The 15,343-nt window shown below is 36.9% G+C and overlaps 1 long non-coding RNA gene across 9 annotated transcripts in view; it reads left to right on the forward strand.

Moving 5' to 3' along the window:
* Positions 1–14,819: 14,819 nt before the first annotated feature.
* The window catches only part of LOC138918543 (uncharacterized), a 226,824-nt gene continuing 226,300 nt past the window's right edge, over positions 14,820–15,343 (forward strand). For 5 of the 9 annotated variants that reach the window (XR_011428022.1, XR_011428021.1, XR_011428026.1 and 2 more), the window contains exon 1: positions 14,821–15,119. This is a non-coding gene — a long non-coding RNA (uncharacterized lncRNA). Of the gene's footprint in view, positions 15,120–15,343 lie in introns of all 9 variants that reach the window. The other 4 variants (XR_011428028.1, XR_011428023.1, XR_011428024.1 and 1 more) reach the window with 1 other exon arrangement.

The following is a 15,343-nucleotide window of genomic DNA, read 5'->3' on the forward strand; positions in this document are numbered from 1 at the left end:
TATAAATGCATTTTTTATTAAAAAAGGAATCAATGAAAAGAAAATTGTTAAGTAAATAATGTTATGGGCTGTACTGGCTATAGCAAAAATTATGAAGTTAGTATGTGAACTATTAAAGTTTGAGAAACACTTTCTTATTTCAAAATCTGCACATTCTCCAAAAAGTCAAAGGCCCACCTACTACTTTCAGTATTTTTAGAAGTCTTTGAAGGGATGGTAGGGATGATAGGGAAGAGGTAAGATGCCTGGTCATTAAGATATTTCTTCTGCCTTAGACCCAGGAGTCAAGTGGAGTTCGGGGTGGAGGTGAGAAGCGCCTTTCTACTTCTCTTCTTACTGTGTTCCTTTTCACCCAGGATTATTATGGTAATATCAGCACCTGACATTTATGTGGGATTTTGTGGTTGAAAAGCTCTCACACATGCTTGATGTCATTTGATCTGTAAAACATTTGATCTACATGGCATTTCATCCTATACAGAAAGTGAGCAGAGTGATCGCTTGTCTTTGAACGAGAGGAATGTCTAGCTATTGTCGGAATTGTTCTCCCAGTAGGGGCAGAGCTTCTCCTATGTGCATAGTTTTCTATAAGGCTGATCCTGTTTGTTGGAGGCCAACTGTGCCTTTGGTCTTCTGGGAATCACTGAGTGATGCAGAGTCAACATTAACTGCACATTTTGCAAGGAAGGTCAGGACCAATGGATTGAACCATGTGCACATGCCAAGTTGACCAGGTTGAGCTCAAGTTGTCTCTTCAGCGCCCTAAAATAAGGCTCATTCTTCTTGGCTCTTACGAAATTCAGATCATCTTTTAAGTTCTAGCTCAGACGCCATGATTTCCTCTTTAAACTTTTCCAGATAGCTCTTATGGTTGAATCCAGGATCACTGCTTTGCCTCGCCAGTGTCCTTTGCAGCCTTGCCTCGTGGTCTTGGTGGAGGCATTTAACACTTGAAAATATTGGCATAAAATTGTGTCCCCTCTACAGAACTCTCCATCCTTCAAACCCTAATTTAAATCATAGTTTTTTTCTCAGGTTCTTTAAGGTAGAATTTCTCTCTCCCTTTCCTGGAGTTTTATAGAAACTTTAAGGCTTTTATATTATATCATTTGTCTTAAGTGACTTTGTTTGGAGCTGTTTGTGTTTGTATCTATTTCCAGTGCTAAAGAGCAGACCTGAAGTCTTCCTCTTGCTTGTGTGGCCACAGCCTCTGGTGCTGTACTTTGTACTTTGTGGCAGGTGCTGAAGGAGGCTTTGCGTACTTGAGAACAAAACATAAGACACAAAATATTACCAAAGAGAGAAAAATTCTAAGCATTTATTTGCATCAATATCCTTTTGAGACTTATATTTTGAGAATTGTAATCCAGGTTTAAAATTTTGTGGTCCAATTCACCTTTTTTTTGTTTTCTATCGTCTTTGTAGATGTGAAAGTTTGGGACCATCTAGGAGCCATAGCTGAATCAAGTGCTGCTATCCTGTGGGTCTTTGAGCAGGTTTTTATTTTTAATTTTAAAACCTGTGATCTCCACTCCTCTATTAAGTTCTGAAAATTAAAGCTAATATTTGTGAAACAGTCTTACTTTTCTTAAAGAGTTATGTGTACATTCATTAATAGTTATTCAGACACTCTTTTTTTTTCTATTGGCACCTGAGCCAAGACTGGCATCTGTTGCCTATCTTCTTTTTCTTTCTTCTTCTTCTTCTTCTCCTCCCCAAAGCCCCCCAGTACATAGCTGTATATTCTAGTTGTAGGTCCTTCTGGTTGTGCTATTCAGACACTCTTATGTGTTAAAAATATTGCAGATAATACCACTTGAGTATGATTTTAACAGGTGGAGCTAATACCATATATAGCAATTTAGTAACAATGAGAAGTATGGTTGGTTTAACATTCAAAATAAAGGCTATTTACGCAAGCGTGGAATTTAGCAGTTACTTTTTAATATTTTGTGTAACCCATAATTGAACTTATTAATGCTAGATATCTTTTGGTAACTCTACAGAATCAGAACTTGAATTCCCCTGAACGCTTAGTTACTATCTCTAATATTAAGGATTGCATTGGCTCTTTTCACCCCAGTTCCTGAATTTTACTAAGAGAAAGTGTCAAGAATTATTTAAAGGCTAAACAGTGTTTCTGATCATATGCTAAACCCTGGACGTATTTTGTTTGTTTGTGTAATTACTCCTCTTAGCTGTGAGAATTTGGAAGTGCAGGTATAGGAACAAAGTCTGTACAACTTGTTGTTCTTGTTCCGTATGCTGACTTTTCAAAACTCACACATGTTCAATAGTAAGATAGTGGCAAGCTAAAAACAGTCCCTAAAATGACTGTTCCTGACTTCCCATGAAAATGCATACAAAGAGCTCAATATCTTTTAGAAAACAGGCTCTTGGAAGCTTCCAAAATGTATCATGGGGGACTGAAATGCATAGAGATGGGAAGAGCTACAGAAGAAAATAACTGTTAATTGACACAAAAAAACAAAGGAAAGTGGGTTAAAATGCATATGTTTTAGTCAAAATTAAGAGTATATTAAAGGGAATGAAGACAAAAAGTTTGAAAGGCTTGAATACTCCTGAAAATTAAAGCTAACACTCAACCATATGGCAGAGTCCAGGAGGGAGGGGGTCTTGCCATCTGTGGTTTGAAGACACTGATTTGAAGGACCCAGTTGTAGTCCACACATGCACTTTGAACCTGAACAGCATGGCTGGCCGGTAAGTAGGATAGAGGACATGTTGATCCTTTTCTTCAGCCTGCCTCTTGGCTGAAGAAGTAGGAGCAGATAACTGCGCAGCTATCATCTACTGTTTAGAACAGTGGCCAAAATAGGAGCAGCTTCTCTTTTTTCAGATACTATTACTTCTAGTATCTAATACACCCAGAGTTAAATACTAGCGGACTAATGCATCCTGGAATCCTGGAATGTATTTTGTTACTAGGTAAAAATCAAGTGTACACACACACACACACACACACACACACACATACACGTGTGTGTGCACATTTGCCCTCAGTAAAATTTTAGAGAATTTGGAAACTATAATTTGTAAGGTTATCAAGTCAAATACTCTCCCCATAATATAATAAACAAGAAATTTTATTAAAAAAAATTTAAATGGAATGTTTGGACCCTTAAAAGCTGGGAAAATTGCTTTCTAAATAACTTGGTTAATGCAACAACCAGCAATGAAGTTATAGATTACTTCAAACGTAGAAATATGAGAATATTATATATCAACATGTAAGGTGTACTTAAAGATAGGCTTAGAAAGATATTAGTTATTAAAAGGAGAGAATGTAAAATCATTTAATCATTGAACTCAACAGTTAAAAGAAAGCAAAGAAAACCCCACAGAGAAAGTAAAAAGATGAAAATAATAAAACTAATGGCAGAAACTAGTGAATAAGAAAACAAAACATGATTAGAATGTGAATTTAAGAGCTGGTTTTGTTTTTTAAGAAATTCACCAAACTAGATAAACGCTTAGCAAAGCTAATGAATAATCAAAGAGAGAAAATGCAAACATACGAAATTAAAAATAAGAAAAAAGTTATAATAACTGCTTGCATGACCATTCTATGTACAATTTTATATTAATAATTTGAGTCTAAATGAAATGTATGATTATTTGGGGAAAAAATGATACATGCTCAAAATCAACTTAACAGAAAACCTGTATAGTGAAAAAATTATAAAAAGCAAAACTTTTACCAAGATAATTGTACAGCCCATAATTAAAAAATCTGCAAAATTCTTTGAGGAAAAAAGTACAGAGCAAAAGTGATATGTGTTTGGGCAGACACCAGCATGACTTCTACAGAGATAGGTCCTTGGGCAGCCAAGGATTCCTGAGTGACTATGATAAACAGAGCCCCCTACTGACCCCATTGGAGATATAACTTGAGTGGGAAATCAACTTACATTTTGTTAAGCCGTTGATATCATGAAGTTATTTGTTGCTATCTAGTTTTCTTGATTGATACTACACTAACATAAAAATCTATTCAACAGCATAGAGTAATTTGAAAATAGACCTACTATCTAAAAGAATATTGTATGTGATAAAGAGGCATCACAGATAGGTTTGGAAAGCACAAAGATTAGTTAAATGAACAAATACAAATTTTAATTCTCACTTTATACTATAGAACAAAATAAATTTCACATAGATTAAAGAGTTACATGTAAAAACTCAAACCATAAAAAACAAATGATGGTGATTACTGAAACTCTGAATAAGGCTGTATGCTTTTGAGGGGTTGAAAAAGACTTTGGAACTGGAAAAAAAAAGTTATCCCCAAAGAAAGCCCCATAAAATTTAAATTCATAAATGTTGAATTAAATATTAAGAAACTGTACCCTAGTCAATTGCCACTCATCTCATCTCGTATGTAATTATATGAATTTAAATCACAAGAATAAAGTCAAATAAATAACTTATTCTTAGCAAAACTCATATTTTGGCTTATAAGATCTTATAACCACAACACTGAATTTGCCTTCTAGAATTCCAAGGCATCATTGGCCAGAGTTAGGAGCATGGACTCTTGACTTGGGTCTTCTGCTGATCAGTGATGTGAGCTCCTACAGTCACACAACCTCTGGGAGATGGTTTCTTTTCCTGTAAATAAAGGCATTGGACCAGATGATCTTTAAGGTCTTTTCCAGTTGTTAAATACTGTGATAGTATAGTTATCTCAGTGAATAGTGTGGTTATCTGCAGTAATCAAAATATTAAAAAATATTGTTATAAGGGAATAATAAATAGTACACAGATAGACTGGTTTAAAGGTAAAGCATATATTCATAAAAGCATAAATTAAATAAGTTAGTCTTATTTTTCTCCTGGGATTTGAAAATATGATGCATGTGCATACTTAGATAAGGTACAAAGAAAATATGTCAGTCCCTTTCTGAAGTAAAACTCGAGAATTCCACAGGCATAAATTCACCCAAATGACCTGGCAACCTATTTTTGATGAGTGAATTTTTTGCAAATTATCCAGTAAGCAAGCCAACCCACAAACTAAAAGGATAATATATTATGAAAAGTATTTAGGTCATTTATTTTGATATGTAAGGTTTGATTTTAATTATTTATACAATTTCATAGTGCAGTAGTAAGTGTCTTGTGGTATTTTTCTAAAAACTAATGAAGGTGTCTAAATATGAACTCTCACTAGAGCTTCTTGCTGTTAAATTTTTACGGAAACATTTATTTAGTGAAACATTGAATTTAAGGATAAATTGCATTCAAATAAGTGAGGTTCTCATAAACCAAATGTTTTAAACTTACAAAATAAAAGAAAGTAGAGATGTGCTTAAGAGAAGGGAATGAAGTAACCAGATAGCAATTCGTCCCTTTGCTCATCCGAGCACGGCTTCTTCTCAAGGCCACTAGGGAGATTTTGGACTTGGGAATGAAATCCTAGGCTTTCCTATCACATTCAAGGATGAGAATAAGTGTGTCAAAGGCAATGAAATAGAAGGTGAGGTAAAAGTCTGTCACCAATGGGAGCTTGATTGTCAACAAGCATTTATAAAGCAGTTCCGCTGTGTCAGGTACTCTATAGGCTCCAGGAATATAAAGGTGAACAAAACACAGTTCTTACTCTCAAGGAGCCCAGAGTCTAGTGTAGAGACAAGCATTTGTATTGTGTTCTCTAATATACAAATGCCCAAATTTCAATGGCTTAATACAATATAAATTTACTTCTTGATGGCCAGTGGCCTTCCGTGTTGTCATTCAGAGTCTGAGGCTCCTCCTATTGTGGGCTTGCTTTCTGCTAGGACTGTGTGTTCCTCTGCTGGATCCTTGAATCTAATCAGAAGAGAGAGTGCAGAGGATTGCACCAGACCAGTTTATGGGGCAGGACAGGGAGTGACATACATCACTTCTGCCCACATTCCATTGCCCAGAACTTGCTTACAAAGTTATACTTAACTGCCAGGGAAGCTGGGGAACATGGACCAGCTTTGCCTCTAGGAGGTGATGGAAATGTGTTCTAGTGAGCACATTTGGTGTCTGCCACAGCATATGAAGAAAAGGGGCGGCAACCAGTGCATAGTTACTATAACAGAGAGAATACAATGCACGGGGGCTGTCAAAGGAAGGAGAGGTTGACCCCAGCTGGGGTAAACTGACCCAGCATAGGAATTCCATTAATGGCAAATCTCAACTGCAATTGCAATTATGGGCTCAAGAAGTCCTTATAGAATAAAAAGAACTTAAAAATTCCTAAATTGTGTTAAGTGAAAACTCAGTTACTTTATAATACAGAACCATAGTGGTTTTTTTAATTGGGATTTTGATTGAGTTCATTTTTGATTCATATGCTGTTTTAAGAAATAATACAAGCAATCTCTTGTACACTTTAGCCAGCTTCACTTAATGGTAATATTTTGAAATAACTATAGTAGAATATCACAGCCAGGATATCGACATTGATATAATCTACACAATCTACTGAATTTACTCAGATTTTCCCAGTTTTACTTGTAGTCATTTGTGCGTGTGTGTGTGTGTATTTTTATCCATTTTTATCACTTGTGTAGGTTCATTTATCCACCACTACAGTCAAGATACAGAACAGATCCATCACCACAAAGATCCCTCCCACCTCCCCATTGCCCCTCCTTTATCTCTAACCTCTGGCAAGCACTGTTCTTAACTCCATTTCTAAAATTTTGACATTTTAAAAATGTATAAATAGAATCATACAGTATATAATCTTTGGGGGTTGACTGTTTTTTTCACTCAGCACAATTTTCTGCAGAGTCATCTAAGTTGTGTTTATCCATAGTTCCTTCTTTTTATTGCTGAGTACTGTCCCATGGTTTAGATATACCACGGTTTGTTGACCATTGGCCAGTTGAAGGACATCTGGGCTAATTCCAGTTTTTGGCTATTACAAGTAAAGCTGCAAAGAACATTTCTGTACAGTTTTTTGCAAGAACGTAAGTTTCCAATTCTCTGGGATAAATGCCCAAGAATGTAATTTGCTAGGCCATATGGAAGTTGTATGTTTAATTTTATAAGAAATTGCTAAGTTTTCCAGAGTGGCTGTACTATTTTACATTCTCACCAGCAGTGTACAGGAGATCCAGTTTCTCTGCATCCTAGCTGGCATTTAGTGTTGTCACTATTTTTTATTTTAGTTATTCTGACAGTTGTGGTTTTAATTTGCATTTCCCTGATGGCTAATCATGTTAGACGTCACTATCTGTGCTTATTTGCCATCTGTATATCCAAGTCATAGGTTTTTTTTTTATTGCAGTAACATTGGATTATAACATTATATAGCTTTCAGATGTACATTGTAATATATTTCAAATTCTGTGTAGATTACACCATGTTCACCATCCAAAAGCTAATTATAGTCCATCCTCTCACATGTGTGCCTAATCACCCCTTTTGCCCTCCCCTCTTCCCCATCCCCTATGGTAACCACCAATCCAATCTCTGTTGCTATGTGTGTGTTTGTCATTGTTTTTATCTTCTACTTATGAGTGAGATCATATGGTATTTGACTTTCTCTCTCTGACTTATTTCACTTAGCATAATACCCTCAGGTTCCATCCATGTTGTCACAAATGGCCAGATTTCTTCATTTCTTATGGCTGAGTAGTATTCCATTGTGTATAAATACCACATCTTTATCCATTCATCCCTTCATGGGCACCTAGGTTGCTTCCAAGTCTTGGCTATTGCAAATAATGCTGCAATGAACATAGGGGTGCACGTATCTTTATGCATTTGTGTTTTCAAGTTCTTTGGGTAAATACCCAGCATGAATCACAGTGTTTTTGATTTGAAAAGGATCTTTAAAATTTTCTAGTTTTTACAAATATGTTCCTCTTGTTTTTATTTTAACTTTTTTATAATTCTGGAAAATTCCTATTGATTCTTCTACACTCCATCTAAATGGGCCATTCTCTTTGAAGTCTTCAACTCCCAAGCCTGAGTTAATTAAACCTTTTCTGGCTTGCAAAGGCAAAATGAATCTCGGGTTCTCTGGGTTCCAGTTATTACTCCTTCGGTTGTAGCGCTTATCAAAGCATGTTTTCATCAAGGTTCTTACCTGTCTGTGCTTCCCACTAAAACTTGCCCTGAGAGAAGATCTATCTTACATAATTTTTTTTGCCTCCTCAGCACCTAGTGTGGTGTCTGGTGCATTTAAATTCTTAAAAAGCATTTTCAGTAAGTTTGAGTACTTTGTTATATTTTACCTCTTTCCAAAAAGGATTTGAACATCTACTTTTTGGTAGGCACTGTGCTGGGCACCTTCACAAATGCGACCTCATTTAGATCTCACAACCAGCCCAAGGAATAGAGATGTTTATCTCTATTTTGCAGATTACGACGCAGAAACTCAGAGAATTAAGTAATTTGAAAGTTATGACCCGGGTAAGCGGCAGACCTGAGGCTTGGCTGTGGATCTTTGCATTGCTGTGTCACAGTTGCCCAGAGGGAACGCAACTGAGTTGTATTCTTTCCCTTGTAGCATGTTGATGGTGCACCCACTCCCATCTTGCTCCTTGACTCCGAGAGAATTCGTTCATGCATCTTCCTGACCATCTGTGCCTCCCTGACCCATGTCCAACTCAGAACAGGCAACGACCATTGCTACACTTCCCTTCCCTGCCCTGCTCTGCCTGAACCCCTCCTTCCCCACCAGCCCCGAGGCTTAAAGCTTCTACTAATCCCACCTAATAATTGCTGATTCCCCATGGCTTTCTGTTCTCTCTGGGGACCCCTGTGCCCTTAGCCTTGCATTCTCCCTTCATACTTTACCTTCTTTTTTTTTGTGCAGTCTTCTAATTTTATGCTACCCATTTCTCAAAGGAATTAGATTCTATCTAATCGAACATTTTTGAGGTTCTATAATGTAAATAATGATACAATAATGTGTATGAGGAATATAAAGACAGAGAGATCAAGACTCTATTTGTGTTGTTTTTGGAAATGACAGAAATCTATTCATATAGACTTAAGCAAAAAAGAAGAAATGGCTTATATAATTGAAAATCTTGAGGCAGGACTTGCTAGAGGGCTGGCTGGATCCAGGTGCTCAGCCAATGTTGTCAGGAATCTGCCTATATCTTTCTCTTGCTCTGTGTTTCTCTTGGCTCTGCTTCCCTCTGGGTTGACTTTCTGCTTAGCCAGCTCCTTGGCTGCATTAATTTTCCATCATTGGGAAATCATCCCAGAGAAAAGAGAAGACCTGTTTCCCAACAGCTCCAGCAAAATCCCTGGGATGGATTGGTTCTCATCCCAAACCAATTACTGTGGCCAGGGAGATGGAACATTCTAATTTATCAAGCCTAGTCTACCCATAACTGGGCCCAGGGGAGAGACTCACTGAATGACTTAGACTGAGAAAAGGAGTGGTTCCCCCAAAGCGAAGAGATACAGAGACACAGAGCAGACCAAACTAGGAGCTAATGCCCAATAAAGAGAATATGACCGCAATCTATGCAAAACAATTCAGATCTACTCAAAGGCCACAGCACTAGGAATTGAGAAAATAGTCTGACATTCAATTTGGGAGGTGAGTACTATTATGCTGTCAGTTTTACAGATGTGGAAACTGAAGCTTAAATAAGATAAATAATTTACCTGTAGTCCCATAGCTAATCTAGGATCAAACCATGTCTTGGTGACTCCAAAGCCCATGCTCCTAACCAACAGGCTACAAGGTAGCCTGAGGAAGGAGAATGTGAGGGGAAACCAATTGACTGGTGTGCTCACCCCAGCTGCTTAAATGAGAAGGGAATGGAGAGGAAATTGTATGCTATCTTTGTTACCCAACTCCATCCTCAATAAGACTCAGGAAAGATGGAGAAGAAAGATGTTCAGAAAGGCCTTATCCTAAACAGAGTGCCTCAGCCTTACCTCCCTTGACATATTAGGCCAGATAAATTCTTTGTTGTAGGGGTCTGTCCTGTGCATTGTAGAACGTTTATCAACATTCCTGGCCTCTGACAACTAGATGAGTGTGGCACCTTTCTCTTGTTGAGACAACCAAAAAAACTTCCAGAATTTCCAGATATGCCCTGGGAACTTGCCAACCACATTGCCTTCCTTACCCTCACCTCCATAGGGGCCTGCCTTATTACCCTGGAGCTGTGCTCTCCCTGTCCCAATGGAGCCCCAGCCCCACTGTGAAGCTCCCATATTTTCAACTTGCTTACTCTCTCCTAGAGGTGACTTCAATAACACCTCCCTTCTTTATACTCCAAACAAGGTGGATTGCATCTTTGCTCCTTGAAATTCTGGGATTTCTGGGAAAATTTTTGGGAAAGAAATTCACTGTTACTGAGATCTTGATACCTCTTGTTTCCAAATGAAGAAGACCATATGGAAAGGGAAGACCACATAGACAGTAGGGCAAAGGTAAAGTTAAGTCACTCATAATTGGTATTTCAGTTTCATTTTGTCATTTAGATTGCCTACATTACATTAGGGGTCAAAAAGGGAAAAGGGAAAATGCTACTTTCATCGTTTACAAGCATTGTGACCCAGGGCAACTCAGCATCCCTCTGTCTCAGTTTATCTAGAACATGGAGCTGGTACAATGTACATGTCTCCAAGATCGTGGTTTTACAGAGCAACAGTGCTGAACTAGCAGAAATCTGGCTCTGTATCATCAAGAAAAAGCTAAATATTTAATATATATCATTTCAGGTTAAGGGAGAGTTTAGAACTGTTTAAGAAAGAGCTTCTAAAAATGTCCATCAAAAAAGAAAAAGATTAAAGTAAAACATTTCAATATGCTTCTGAAAAAAATTCATTCCTGTAGAATATTTGCTAACCTGTGTGGTTCTATTTAGTTAACAGGGCTTTTCAAGTTCTAAAAGATTTTAAACTTGTAAGTTTGAGTACTATCTCTTATACAGGGAAAATTGTTGTGGAAAAGCCATCTCTTCTTTTTGTTGTTTGTATTTGGAGAAATTTGTTTCAACTCTTATTTGGGCCTTTGAATCTCCAACTAGACAAAGGAGAGGACTCTCAAATGCAGAGTAAAACAAGAAAGTGACTTTCTGAAATAGAAGAAGGGAGAGAAAAAGAGTAAAAATATACATCCTTTTCTCCTTATGGCTAATTAGTAACATAAATATTGTCACTTTCTTTTAGATTATTCTCTGTGGTAATGCCCTAAAATAAAATTTTAGCTTTGAAATTTCTTCTAATATCAAGTAATACACTAAGATACTAGAGTGAAATTAGCTAACCTGTTTTTGTCAAAGGGCCCAGCAACTTGTCCCATGTAGATCACATGGCCCCAGCCCTTTAGCGCCCCCTGGCTATTTTCACACCCAGGTTTCTGATAACTTCATCCCTCTGTTAATCTAGTGTGGCTTTCTTAACCGCTTATAAATGTCCGTGCCTTTGCCTTCTGCCCTTTCTCTTTTTATTCTGGTGAGACACTGTGCATTTTGCAATTACACTATATTTGTTTGGTATCACCAGGAAGTGAGTTCTTACTGTTAAGGGAATTTCAAGAACTCTTTGAAAGTCAAAACTTTCAAAAAATGTTCTATCGATGAAAATCTTTGCAAAATATATCACACATTCCCATGCCTTAGTTAACACCAAATCAATAAATTTGAATGTTTCTTACAAAGAATTTGGGTGGAAATGTAGAGTGCTGTCTTAGAAATTGAGTTTTATAGGCTCAATTTATTTTTATTTATTATTTCAACAAAGATTTTTTAAGCAGCCATTATATTCCATGCTCCTTTTTGTGTCTTTATATTTGGTTCCTCCTGATTGCCACAATACTGAGGTTACACAAAATGTCTAATATGTAAGAAGCTAGGACTACATATTTTTCCCAATATTAAACTTTTTTTTTTTTTTGATTTTCAGGAAGCAAGAGAGAAAATTAAAAAAATGCAGTCAAAATGCACTAATATTTGACATACTTATATGATATATAGTCAAGCCATTTTACCGGTTTTCTCAGTCCCAGCAACCTTCACCTTCCCTTGCAGACCCAAACACAGACGCAAAAGAGAAGAATGTGAAAATGTATCTGAGGCTGATAGCGCAATTGTAGTAAAGATCAAGAACATCACTCTAATGAGATGAAGTGAACCAATACCCTGATATTTCAAAAATATACTATATTTAATCAAATTTAAACATAGATGAAACTTTCTGCTTATACTTGACACTCTTCAGTTCTGTGGGGAAGCAAACAGCAGAGGCTACAGACCATGATAACAAGATGAGTGGCTAGTATGATGGTCAGGGAGGCCGAAGGGCACTAAAGTCCACTGATAGACTGCAACAAGAATTAACTAAAGTAGAACCACCAATTACACTGATAAAGACTCGATTTTAATGTGAACTTTGAGAAATTGCAAAGAGCAACTGAAAAAATCCTCAAAGGTCTTATAAAATCCAGTTAAAAAATAATTGGCCATTGATCACTGAATATGGTAACAGTGCTGCATGTTCCAAAGGCTGAGTGAAAAGAGCAATCTGGGGAATAGAAAGTAATTCATGTGACTGGGGAAACAGTGTGGTAAAAGATAGAGCTAAGAGAGGCAAAGAGGAGTGAGATCAAAAGGCCTGGTAATGAATCTTACAGGAGGGAAATGGGGAGCCAATGAAGGTTGAAGCAGAGGAATGACATGATCGGATTTGCACTTTGAAAAGATGATGAGTGGTAGTGTGAGAGCGAAAAAGAGAGAGTGAGCCTAGAGGCAGCTAGGAGAGCATTGAAAAATAAAACTCAAGCAACAGGGGCTAATAGCTTAAGTGAGATGCTGGCTTTGGGAATGGAGAAGAGTGGACAGGTTGCAGACATTTGGGAGGTTGAGGCATTACAACTTGATGATTGATTGCATATCAGGGGAGAATTTGAGAGATGTGTCAAGAACCATGCTTTGATGTTTCTCTAGGCTGGCAATAAATATACAAAAGTGATAGGATCTGAAACATGTTAGTGCAAGCTACATACCATTGTATATATTTATTTTGTCTTTCTAATTTTACTGCTCTTATGAAACTGCACAGGAAGCACAATTCCAGCTTCTGTTCCTGAAATTTGGTAAGATCTGCATTAACTTGGAAGATTGACTGGCATATTTGATTTGCAATGTCTGCCTCCTATCTGGAACTTTAAAAGCAGAGCTGAAATGTGTATAAATATGTGGAACATATGGAAATTGACATCTAAGCTTAAATTTAACTGTCATCTAATAGTCTGTTAAGTAGCAATAGGTCTATATGGTGCTGGTATTTTTGCATGTTATTGAAAGTTATTTTTAGGGACTTAGAATTTCTCAAATTTGTTGTCTTCACTTGAGAAATAAGTTGCTCATGGCTAGAACCTATATAATTGACTTTGCAGAGAAATAATTTGATGAAATTAATAAAGACACTTAATGTTCTCTAGGCAATCGTATGCTGCCAATGTGCTAAATGTTTGTCTGTTAACTTATTAAATTACCGTTTTATGAATCTTCTGCAGGACTATATCCAAATTGAATGTTTTGCCAATATTAATCCCCTACTGGTGGTTCTAACAAAGAGTTCTCTTTCAGGGAGAGGTCTTTTTCCTTGGGGAAGTAAATACAGTCAGTGATTTACTGATAAAGCCACCCAGTATATACATCATCTCTGTCCCATATATCAATGTCACGGGCAACAGCTTGCTTTACTAAGTGATTCTGCAGTGTCTTCTCAAAGACAATTTTGTTTAGTAATCAGATCAAAGTGCCAACATGCATACTTTTTAGCATCCTATGAATTGTTTTTATCTTTAATAGTATAATTAGTTCAGAGACATTTTTATTGGATGGTTTCCACTGCTGAAATTTTATCCTACCATATTGGTCTACTTAAAAAAAATGCTAGTCCATGTATCACTTTGTGTTCACTTGAGCATGCATTATTTGCAACACACTTTTTATTTAAAACTGAAGTGTTATTCTTGTTACCAATTAGGAGAATTCTAATATTTGCAGCTCCTCCTAACTGACCGGTTTTTAATTTGGTGTTAATTATCTAAACGCTTTGGGAGACGAGGATGTCTTTCTGTTTCATGCTATTAAGTGGCATTAAATATTCCCTTCAAACCCTTGAACGCGGATTCTGAAACTAATGAGTGATGGCTTTGTGAAAATTTACATGGGGGTGAATAGAAAACCGTAAAAGAAAAGGGCCGCTTTGATGATGACTGACAGATAATGACAGAGCTTTCCGTCTTGGTTTAAAAAAGGAGGTTTTACTGAGTGGGTAGTTCAGCTTAACGTCTTTGTAGGTTGATCCTGGAAAGGACTTTAGGAAGACAATTGGAAGGACACAGAATTTTTTAATAAAACATTAAGATGAATAAAAGTTTTTTAAATGATATTTTAAAAACAAGTTATTGATTTTCTTCTTGTATTTGTGATGTAGGCATTTTAGCGAGTTTCATTTCAAACCGTTTCTCTGTAGAGGCATGTTATGCTATGTACATAATATTTGGTAAGGAATTCTACTTGCAGCATATTTTTCCTCAAAGGCTTTGCATTTCTGCATAAAAAGCTTATTAATTATTTGTAGCTGCTTGTCATCGTGTTCTGATAATAGAAGGCGGGTCAAGGATAATAATTACCACTTCACCTTTTTGGATCATATATATCCACTATTCCTAGTGCAATATTACCCAAAGCATCTCTCCTCTCCCTGTACACAGGACCAAAAGTGCAGGCACATCATTTATTGATAAGACAAAAAGAATGTAATGAAATTATCAATGTTCTTGAATTAATTATGAACATGATTAAGAAAGCTAAAATCTCAGGAGCCAGGATCTCATTACCCATTCAGTCTTAGGGATTGCTTTCATTCAGCTAGGCAAAAAGGCTTTGAGCAGCCCCACAATTGCCTTTCTCTCATTTATTTGTGCTAGAATTAAGGTTTATTTGTTTTCTGTTTTCTTCTTCTTCAGATTGTTTCTCTGTCTTTATCCATTTAACAAACTGTTTCCTCCTGTATCTCAGAAGGCTGCACCTATAGGGCCTACATCTCTGTCTGCAGTCTGCATACCTTCTTCTTTTGAGTGCATTTCTCTCAACTCATTTTGCTGGAGCTCCTAAATATCTCTCAAGGTAAGTCTGAGAATGTAGCCAAAAAGTTCTTTCAGATTTATGTCTGCAGCTATACAACAGTTCTGTCTGAATCCCATTCAGCTAGGAGTCTTAATGACATCATTATTACGCTGTCTGTACTGGGCTAGATTTTACTTGGAGCCTGCACCGTATTATTACTTATCTTCCTTTCTGTGTGAACGTACAAATAATACTTGTTTAGCATGGGGGATATGATTCAAAAC

Source organism: Equus caballus, chromosome 17, assembly GCF_041296265.1.
Source record: "Equus caballus isolate H_3958 breed thoroughbred chromosome 17, TB-T2T, whole genome shotgun sequence".
NCBI classification, from domain to species: Eukaryota; Metazoa; Chordata; class Mammalia; order Perissodactyla; family Equidae; genus Equus; species Equus caballus.